The 11,188-nt window shown below is 33.3% G+C and overlaps 1 non-coding gene across 1 annotated transcript; it reads left to right on the top strand.

The window, feature by feature from the left end:
* Positions 1-2,030: 2,030 nt before the first annotated feature.
* On the top strand, positions 2,031-2,102 carry TRNAA-GGC (transfer RNA alanine (anticodon GGC)). Its single transcript has one exon. It is a non-coding gene; the product is annotated as a tRNA-Ala (tRNA).
* Positions 2,103-11,188: the final 9,086 nt, after the last annotated feature.

Here is an 11,188-nt window from a genome sequence, read left to right as displayed (position 1 = left end):
AGGGGTGTACAAACACATAAAGGATTTTGAACTCAGTATGCGTACTAGGTACAGGGTGGTTATAAATAAACCGATGTACTCACTAGTATGTAGTGCCCATTCTGATGCAGGTATTTTGATGAATCTTGGTGTATAGGATATATAGATTATGGGGAAAACGAGATAATCAATAAAAACAGTTCATCTGAAGTACCAGATGGAAAAGTGACGCTTCGTTATCGCAGTTATGTTTTTCCCATGGTCCAAATAACGTATATGCCAAGTTTCAATGAAATATGCCCACCACATATCGGCCCACTACCAGGTGTTTCATAGTTCAGAATAGTGTCAGTATAATTAAAATGATAGTAATGCCAGTTTAACTATACTGACATTACTCTGATCTATGTAACCCCCGTTGTAGTGGACGTATTTCATTGAGAAACTTAGTAAATGCAATATTTGGACCGTGGATAAAATATAACTACGATAAAAAAAAGGGCCACTTCTCTCAACCCCCTCCCCCTTCCCCAATGATCCATATATCCAATACACTAAGATTCATCAAAATACCTCCATCAGAATGGGCACTACATAAGTCTGAATACTGCCAGTTTATTTATAACCACCCTGTATTGCATTTAAACGAGGTAAGTAGGATTTCCACGAATATTTAGCGGGCAAGCATATTTTCTGGAGGCATTTCTCGCGGTACGAAACGAATAACTTTCACCTATCACTGAATAATAACGATTCGCACATATTTCCAATGGGTATACGGTAAAGAAATCGAGCTGAATCTATCTATTATTTTAATGGGTTAAAAAATTGATCTTTCTATTTTCTGTATAAATATGGCGAAATTCCATGACATCAGTTTTTTTTAATGAACAAAATATTTTCGTTACTTTTCAAATTAGCTCTAGTTTTCCACGTTTTATCGGAATAAATGTTGTATATGTTTTGTTTTGTTTCAATGTCTTTGTCTATTTCAATTTATCGTCACTAGGGGGAATCTTTTACGTCCATTTGCGATGATAAAAAATTTCCGATAATTTTTGTTACATGACGTTTATCTTTTTGAGGACAAGAAAGCCAAGGGATGCAATAAATGGTCGCTGATAGAAGGAATAAATTGTTTGGTATATAATAAATAGACGAAATGTTCATGAAAAAGGACATTCTGACTTCGATTTTACATCGAACGAGAAATAGAAAAACGCGAGGACTCAATGTAAGTACTAAACATCTATCGAACACGTTGAGTGGTGAAATGAAAAATGAGTAGAACTTTTTAGAGAACGTTTCCGAAATGCATTTACCGCCCTGTGAATGAAACTTCTTTTATTCCATTTTCTCATTTATTGCCAAGTTTTTTCTCCACATAAAAATGATGTTTTCGTAAACGAAGATCGAAAAGCACGGCCCATGGATAGGAAAAACTGTTGTGATTCTAACAGCTTTATTTACGAAAGGTTTTAAGAAAAATATATCGATCGATAAGTGAAATTTCACCTATCGTGACGCGAGAAAACCTGACGTTATCATAATTAAGCTGTTTTTTTTTCCTATACAGGGTGGATAAGGAAGTCTTTATATCTACAACTGTGTTGTATATATATAAAATTGATTTTATGTCTGTCTGTCTGTGTGTGTGTGTATGTTCTCCATACAAATCTACAATTTTAGATCGATCGCCGCCAAATTTTGCATATTTACCAAATGGGACCCGACTTAAACGATAGGCTACTTTAAAAGTTCATCAGACCTGGGCAAGTGCCCGAAATGGGAGAAAAACTGTCGGGCAACAATGGTTTTTGGGCCTCAACAATCGCTTTCGGAACGTTTACTTTGGTTACCGTGGTTCCCTAGCAATGCGTTTCAGACGTGTATATGCCTTTCCAATGCTTTGTCACTTCTAGCTCACACTAATAGCTCATGGATGACGAGCCACCAGAGGGCTATATATATGACATTTAGTTGATCGGTTCACCGTCCATTGCACGGTTCCGTTCGGCACATATACGCTCTAGCGAAGGAAAAACTCTATCTCCTCTGTAGCTTAGTGGTCAGAGCGCTCGTCCGGCAATCGAGGGACCCGGGTTCGACTCCCGGTAGAGGCAGATATGAGTTTTTTTCCTTCCTTAAAAAAAAAATTAACGTCTGAAATAACAAATATCTTCACAACATCCAGTCTTCTGTATATCTTGTATTAACAAGTGGAGAGCGACATTCATGTCATATATAAATGTATGTTTATGCTTATGTTTAACATACAAATATATGTTTATGCCCTTATAATGGTTTGCCACTTTTTTAATAGTCGTCAGAACCATCATCAGCATCACTTTGAGGGTCATTCAAAGGATAATCCCCATAGAAATCAATGTTAATACTGTATAAATAATATATAATATAATAATATATTTTACTGTATAAATACTGTAGTGTTTTACTGTATAAATACTGTAGTGTTTTACTGTATAAATACTGTAGTGTTTTACTGTATAAATACTGTAGTGTTTTACTGTATAAATACTGTAGTGTTTTACTGTATAAATACTGTAGTGTTTTACTGTATAAATACTGTAGTGTTTTACTGTATAAATACTGTAGTGTTTTACTGTATAAATACTGTAGTGTTTTACTGTATAAATTGCGGAAATTTTGTGTTTTAGGGGGGTTTTCCAGCCACTTCAATAATTTAAAAATTTGTATTGAATTCTGTACAAAATTCCAGAAAGTTAGATATGAAGTAATTAGCCGGACCCCTACTTTTGAGTTGAATACCCATGCTATATATATAACATTGATTTAAATTTTTTATTTATATCTTCTCAAGCATGAAAATTAATGTCCCTGTATTGTCTTTTGATATTCAACTGCATCAATTCATGTGGGTTAGGATATTTTAAAATTAATTATGATCCCGTAAAAAGTACATCTAAGAAATTCCACAGCTTTGAATCCAGATTTGTTTCTTTCATGAGTCGCGCAGGAAGTCGCCATATTGGTTAACTTAGACACGGTTTGCATGTCCCTCAAAGAAAGAAGGGGGAAATCACGTTATCCAAAAAGCCTCATTGAAGAAAACCCGGGCAACGCCGGGTACTACAGCTAGTTATGAAATAAAAAATAAATAAAAAAACTCGTAAACCGTTGACACCGTTGATGACCTCAGATACATCACTCACATTGCAAGGGGTTGTGTAGTTAATAAAATAAAAAAATTAATTTTTTTATTTGTTCATCATGTCCTGAAAAACACAATAAAAAATTTGTGGACCTGTCTCTCCTGAGCCGGAAAAAAATATTCCATATTTTCAAGTCCAATATTCGCTGAGATATTTGAACTCGAAATAGCTGGGAATGAAGGAAAGGTCTGCATAAACTAACGGACAAGCTCATTTTACTCTTCATATATTGTTCTTTCCCTCATTTTCAGCAATTTCCAAATACAAATATCTCAGCGAACATTTGGTTTGAAAACAGGACTTTTTCTTTTTTTGCTGGGCTCAAGGGAGACAGGGCATTAACTTTCTTATTGGGTTTTTAGGACGGGATGACCAAATTAAAAGTACGGTTTTTTATTCAAATAACCATAGAAGCCCTTGCAATATGAATGGCGTATCTGAGGTCTAAGTTATTCGTATACTTTCTCTTAACTGAAAGTATGCTTCTAGGATTAACGGTCGCGAGTTATTCCAGGATACAGGCACTTTCGCTGTTGCTTCGAATCACCGTCTGAAGTTTCACGAACGTTTCGCACACAGATGAGTCTGAACAAAGTTCAGGTCGCAAATTCTGTGATTTTCATTCAGACAGCACTCTCTATGGACGAAAATTTCAACTATTTAGTTTTCTGCACCCAAAAAAAACTTCCTTCGTACCCATAATGCTTACGAAAACCGTATGTAAATATACCATTTCCTAAAATTTTTGTGAAATTTCAAACCATTTGCAAATTAATAGGACACCCTGTTTATAAATTGCATATTGGCCCTAATAACTCTTTTACAGTTTCAGGAGGCATGAGAAATTAGTCACAGACATATTAGACGCTACCCTCAAAAATATTCCCATTTAGGGAATTCAATATTGATAAATTGCCTCAGAGGCGATAGCAAAAAATTTCTGATTTTTATTAGCTCGTACCTTAATTTTACGTGAAAATTTTCCAAACTCCTTACAGGAAAAGTTATTTTTTTTTTTAGAGATGGTTGAAGAAATTGCTCCAGGAAAGACTCAATCAACTAGTATATGCTTGCATTACACACTTCTTCTACGTATCATCTCACCCCCCTAATGTTTACATAATGTCATGCAAAACGTGAGAAAATTAAATTCAGAATGGTTTTTTTTTTCCCACCTCCACTTACCACAAATTGCTTCATCCCTGACAACGAACATGCACGAAATACCACCAACACCACGTAACGTGTGGTCTCTACAAAATATCTTTGCCCCGTTTTTTTTGTGTTTCTATGAGAAGAAAAACACGTTATAATTTTATTTTTCAGTCCCTGAATTTCTCGAATATGTGAGCGGTTTTACGTGCGATAAGTCTCTCGGGTAATTCGATATTCAATTCAATTCCTCAAAAGTTCTACAATCTGCTTACTCCATCCGAGCTTTATCTAATAGAAAATAACTCAAGTATTTTCTCTACCGCGATGTATGCAGGTGAATTCAATTATCTTTTCACGCGAACTATGATCACATACAGTATGGAACTTATAACGGCTGTGGGTAAATTTTATGCAAACGCGAGATTATAACATTATATTTTTAAATGTGCTATGGATTTGTATCAATATTCTGCTTATATAACCAGGTTATACAGTCGAATCCCGTTTTAACGAATACCGTTGTAACGAAAATCTCGTTTTAACGAACACTTTTCTAATCCCCCAAATACGTTTGTATAGGAACAATGCTAGGTAACCTGGAATTCCTTTATAACGAAATTTCGTTTTAACGAAGCGATTCCTCCGGTCTCTTGGCGTTCGTTATAATGGGATTCGACTGTATATAAAACCCCTTATTTCACAGTATAAGTATGTGATAGTTTTAATAATTTGTAGGAATGTTGAACAGATTAACCCTCTCACTGTCTCATTGACCAAATATCTCACCCTCTTTAAAAAACGGAAGAGGCAGAGCCGAGTTCGGATGTTGTGTTGGACTGAGTGTTCATTGTTAAGTATACAGGACGCATAGCTAATAGAGGCAATGGGATTTTACTGGCGAACTGTTGATTCTAGAGATGTATTTCCAATTAGAAAATGTTTTCAGATAACGTGCAGTACTCAAATATGTCATTCATGTTTCAAATGGTTTTAATGTTGTTAAAATGAAAAAAAAAAATTTCATGCAGCCCCCGTGTGCCCTAAAATCCAGTTAAAACGTTATTGTCCTGCCTCTTCTGATACCAACAAAACCAATTCCATGTTTCTAAGTGCAATATTCACTGAGACATACGAAAAATGGAGGAATTTTGAGGGGAAAACAGACAGCTTTAAATGCGGCTAAAATGGTTTTTCCCCATGCAGAAGTGTGTTTCTTCCCCGACTTTCCTTCTTTTTTCGAATCCGAATATCTCAGTGAATATTGCACTTAAAAACATTGAAATTTTTATTTATTTTTATTATTATTATTATTTTGGCATCAGGAAAGACAGGGCAACAACTTTCTAACTGGGTTTTGGGGCACACGGGGAGGTATAAAAAGTTATTTTTTTTATTTTAATAACTATACAACCCCTCGAAACGTGAATGACATATCTGAGTACTGTACGTTATTTGGAAACTGGAAGTATACCTCTTACGATCAACAGTTCGCCAGTAAAATGCCATACCCTTTGTTTGCTATGCACGCTGTGTATTGATAACATTTTATGAGAATAAAAATTAATATGTAATATAATCGATAATAGTTCTCAACATATTGGATGAAAAATAACATTGAATAAATAGTAAAACATTTGGGACTTTTCGTTGTAGTCATTATAACGAAACGTTCGCAATAACGAATATTATTTATATCGAGCGTCAACTGTACTGAATTATAAAGCCGAAGGTGTGTTTGAAAAAATAAAGAATGCACGAAAAGGGTAGAAACTTCCATCGTATTCTCGAAATAAGATTATATTAAGGCGTATTTATCTTCGCATGATCTTCTCACCTGATCACATAAAACAAAAGAAAAACAATAAAGTCTAACATGCGCTCGCGTGACTTCAGCTCACCGAGTGTTGTTGCGTTCAATTCTCACAGCCCATGATCCAATAGCGAGTGTATCCGTATCATTTGTCAGCAACGTGATGCGCCAGAAACTTCCGACTAGTTTAGGGAAAGCGTTACACACACAGAGTAAGAATTAGATACACTGTGTAAAAAAAGGGTTTCCTTTTTGGTAAAGAAAGCACTTCTTTGGATAGATTTTTCGTTTCGCTACTTTTCTGGAGGTTGGAAGTTTGCCCAAATTTGAAAATAAATTCTGATTTCTTTTCAAAAAAACAACAAATAAAAATCCTTTGTTTATTTATTTTGTTTTTTTCTTATGAAGTGCCAGAAACAAATCGATGAGAAAAGAAAATTAAAAGAATTTTTAGAAAGTTTCCTATAAAAGTAAGTTTCTGCGCAGTCATTCGAAAGCTCAGCTTGAATAAAACAAAGGTCCTATTTTTCTTATTTCTTAAGAGTTCCTTTATTTTTTCCCCCCAAAAATGCTGGATCAAGACTCGAAACAGAATCTCATAATAGACTATTTGAAAGGGATTTTTAAATGTAGAAAAAAGTGTTATTCCAATCGTGATTACTTCAACCGGATTATTGTGTGTCTCCCGGCTTTAAATTTCACAAACGCAACTAAATCATGAAATGAATGTTTTTATGGCTTGACATTAACTTCTTTTCATTTAATTGTATGTTTAAAATAAGAATAGTACTGAAAAACATTAGATGCGTTCAAAGAAATACAATAAGTAATGGATTTTGAACCTGAACTTCTTTTGCAGTGAGTCCATTTTATTTAAATTACGAATAATAAAATTTTCATTAGCAAGAAACTATTAGGTTCGTGACTTCATGCTTTTGAACGTGGTTAAAATTTTTATGTCAATTTATTTACTTATTTATGTGTGAAAAATCACAAAAAAGTTATATAACCACACACAGTTCTTGTTACTATTTAACAGAATTAAAAAAATGATAAAAGAAAAATAAAGTGTTTCTAATTTTATATATATATATATATATATATATATATATATATATATATATATATATATATATATATAGTATATAAAGCTTTATAAACATTTTGAAATTTCAAATTTCTCCATGTACTTTGGATTGGAAGTAATTTTCCGCTTTGAATTGAATTTCAACAAACATTCCAGAAATACCAAATACTTTTAATTGCTACAAAACAAAAAATTCTGAAAAGGAGATAAATACAAATACAAATATACAAATACAAATACAACGCCACAACAGGCAAAATGCCCAACGAGGTGGCTGATAAAAAGATGCCCATAAAAATATGGTTGTCATATGTTTCAAAAATACAGCAACCCCATTAAAAATGTAATTAACACAAATTACAAACAATATATACACATGATAAAATATTATACAATGCCCATAAAGAATACTTATGGTTGTCTTATTCTAAGAATGGATAGCTTCTCGATTTACCCCAACATGTTTATCGTATTTCTTTTTAAACGTGTCAATTGTGTTACAATTTACTACCTCCGGGGGTAAGCTATTCCATTTATTAACAACCCTATTAGAGAAAAATTCCCTGCGACACCATAACCTTGCATTGTCCCTCACCAATCGATACTGGTGTCCCCTTGTAAAAGCAGTTGATTGGCGGTGTACTAAAAGTTCATGGTCCATCCTATCCATCCCATTGAAAATTTTGAACACTTTGATCATATCTCCTCGACACCTGCGTTCATCCAATGTAAACATATTCAAAAAATGAAGTCTCTCTTCATAACTCAAGCCCTGTGTGCCAATAAGGACACGCGTAGCTCTTCTCTGCACCCCTTCAACCAAGTCTATGTCCCTCTGTAGGTATGGTCTCCAAAACCTTACAGCATACTCCAGTCCAGGACGAACTAAGCCTCGAAAAAGCGGAAGAATGACTTTAGGAGAACGCGAAGAGACCTTTTTGAAAATGAGACCAAGCATTCTATTCGCTTTTTTGACAACCGCTGAACAATGTTCAGAAAACTTAAGTCGCTCGTCAATGAGAATTCCCAAATCGGTGACTCTAGTTGCATCCGGGATAGTGACACCATTCAACTCGTAAGAGAACCGTGGGTTGTTCGAACCAAAATGAGCGACCATGCACTTATCTACGCTAAACGTCATGCTCCATTCATTTGCCCATGCTGCAATCTTGTTTAAGTTGGTCTGGAGCAACTCCCTATCGCTTTCATTCCCGATTACCCCCATTAGTTTCACATCATCTGCGAAATCAATTTCATTAATATTGATAACACTTTTCTTCTGATAATTTTTATAGGTTTTAACCCTCTATATCAACGTTACTCAAACCTATAGTCCGCGACGATGGTGCAGGTGATCCACAGGCAGACTTGATAATATTAAGAAGTCATCAACGAATTTGCGTTATTCGTTGATGACTTCTTAATATTCTTGGGAAAAATTGATTTACTTTTCCAAGACTTTATAATGTTAATTCTAACTAAAAATGAAAAAAAAATATTCTTATTGATTTTAGCAATATTCTATCAATAAATTTTATTGATTTTAGCAATATTCTATCAATAAATTTTATTGATTTTAGCAATATTCTATCAATAGATTTTATTGATTTTAGCAATATTCTATCAATAAATTTTATTGATTTTAGTAATATTCTTATGGGTTCAAATATAAATCAAACTTTCACACGTAGAGTAACCATATCTAATTGAGGAAAATGCTGTTCATTGCAATACTAAGTGTGTGGTAAATTGTAGCCAAAAAATACAATTTACGACAAATTTCGCTACTATTTTTAAAATTGCTGAAGAATGAGGGAAATAAAAGACTGCAGCAAATCTCAGTTGAGTAGAACGTATTTCATGAAAAAGCATTCATCATAGGAACCATTTCCATTGAGAAAAATACAGGAAACTGTGATCTCTGATGTACGGCAAAATTCAGGATATTGCCAATTGTTTTTAAACATTGTCACAAGTTGGCAAAATGATCATTTGATGCTCAAATGGCTGAAAATTATGGTTGAGTGGATGAAGGACTACTGAAACTCACGGTAACTTGAAATGTAGTTTACAGAAGAAACGTTGATCATGACGAATTTGCGAGATGACTTTTCTAGTCATAATCATCATAGTATAATTTACAAGTTATGAAAGTTATCTTCATTCAGCATTTTAAATAAAAATTTCAAATTCGAATGAGCTTCATTGAAAATAACGGAACAATTGCATAATGTCGGAATGGACAAAAATTCGTTAAAAAAAATTATTATCCCGTAAAATATGGGACACATGGTCACGCAACTGATGTTATAAGTTAGAGCTCCGTCGAATCATTTCAGATATGAAAGGGTGAAATATAAGGGTGAAAACTATGTTTCACCCTTACTTGGTCTATGTTACTAATTATAATATCAACTCTAATGAATTAAATTGCTGTGCTGATATATTGTTTCAGTTAAAACTATGCTAACTGCGTAATCCCTGCTTTTCTGCTTTTCTTTTTTTGTAATTTCAATGGGTTTTTATGGGGTTGAATCACAAGAAATTTCTCTAAGCTTAAATTATAGTCAGATTGAAAAGTATGGTTCAAACACAAATGCAAAAGGTGCAAGAATTAATACTTTTCTTATTTGTTGATTTTTAAGAGGGAAAATGTTAATTAATACTTGCAAAAATTTGGGAATTCAATTTTTTTGTCTCAAAAATTGTATTATTTGTGCACTAGATTGATCACAAACGTGAAAGTTTATCCATGTGTAGGATACAACTATCTTAGAAAAATTTCGGAATTAAATGAGCTTTTTCAATAAAGAGATTTAAACATTTTGTTGTAGTAGATTAATGTTAAACAAATACCCAATTAAATAAAATTAATTGTCAAATTAACCAAATACCGAAACCAATGGCAGTCATACTCAGTTATAAGTACACCTTGGCTATAATTCATGTGTTTAAAACATGGTAAATATTTCTTTGAATTACAGCCATACAACTTTTTTAAACAATAATCTTGATTACATTTTGCTTAATTTATAAATTGGGTTATAATGAATATGACAATAAATATTCATCTCACTTATTTGCCAATTTCATTTTTTCCAATGAAATACTGAAGATTTCAGCAGACTTGTTGTCTTGTTGTTGCACTGTATTTCTTCTCACCATGGGTTATTTATCAGCAACATTTGGTCGTTTCGCTTACATTTGGCAACATGTTCGGCAAAAAACACGATGTCCCGTTTTACTATCTCGATTTCCTGTATTTTTCTTGGCCGAAAGTGTTCACCCTGATCATGGAAAAATGCATGCACAGTATTTGATTGCCTGCGATTATATTTTTCGTCAAAAATGTCAAACGAACGTCAACCTTCGTTATAACGACAAGATTACATGGAATATTCGATATCTCTATAACGAGTTTGACGCTATACAAACATAAAATTGACAAAAAAAAAATAGTTTTTCGCTTCTTAAAATTTCTTTTGAACTACTCACATGTGATTGATTTTGCCTCATCATTCCTACATAGTTTTTGTTTAGAAAACGATGTACATTTTTTGTATATTAATATTTTTGTGCAGAATAGAAACATTTCGCCTTGAAAATAGTTTCATTATTTTATTCTATATTTCATAAATGTAAAAAAAATGCGGTAGTGCTAGACATAAATTAGTAAAAGAATAAAATTCTCGAAACTTCAAATTTTTATCAAGTTACTTCTCAAGTTTTTCTTTTTGCTGAATTTCATCTGTTTTTATATACCGGAGTGAATTTCTGATCTTATAATAACCAGCGTTGTATGAACAGCGCGTGGAAAAATAACGTCAGATCGATAAGCCATTTCTTTTATTCAGTTCGATAGTCAATATGAACAAAAGAAGAAAACAAACGGGAGCGAAAGTATAATAACGTTCATTTCATTTATGAAAGCCTCTATTCCATTAAAACGAGAAAAAAAAGCTT

This window comes from Pholcus phalangioides, unplaced genomic scaffold (assembly GCF_987345545.1).
Source record: "Pholcus phalangioides strain wild (caught in Gottingen) unplaced genomic scaffold, Ppha-v1.0 ptg000042l_1, whole genome shotgun sequence".
In the NCBI taxonomy this organism is placed as follows: domain Eukaryota; kingdom Metazoa; phylum Arthropoda; class Arachnida; order Araneae; family Pholcidae; genus Pholcus; species Pholcus phalangioides.
This window is presented reverse-complemented; position numbering and strand designations above follow the sequence as displayed.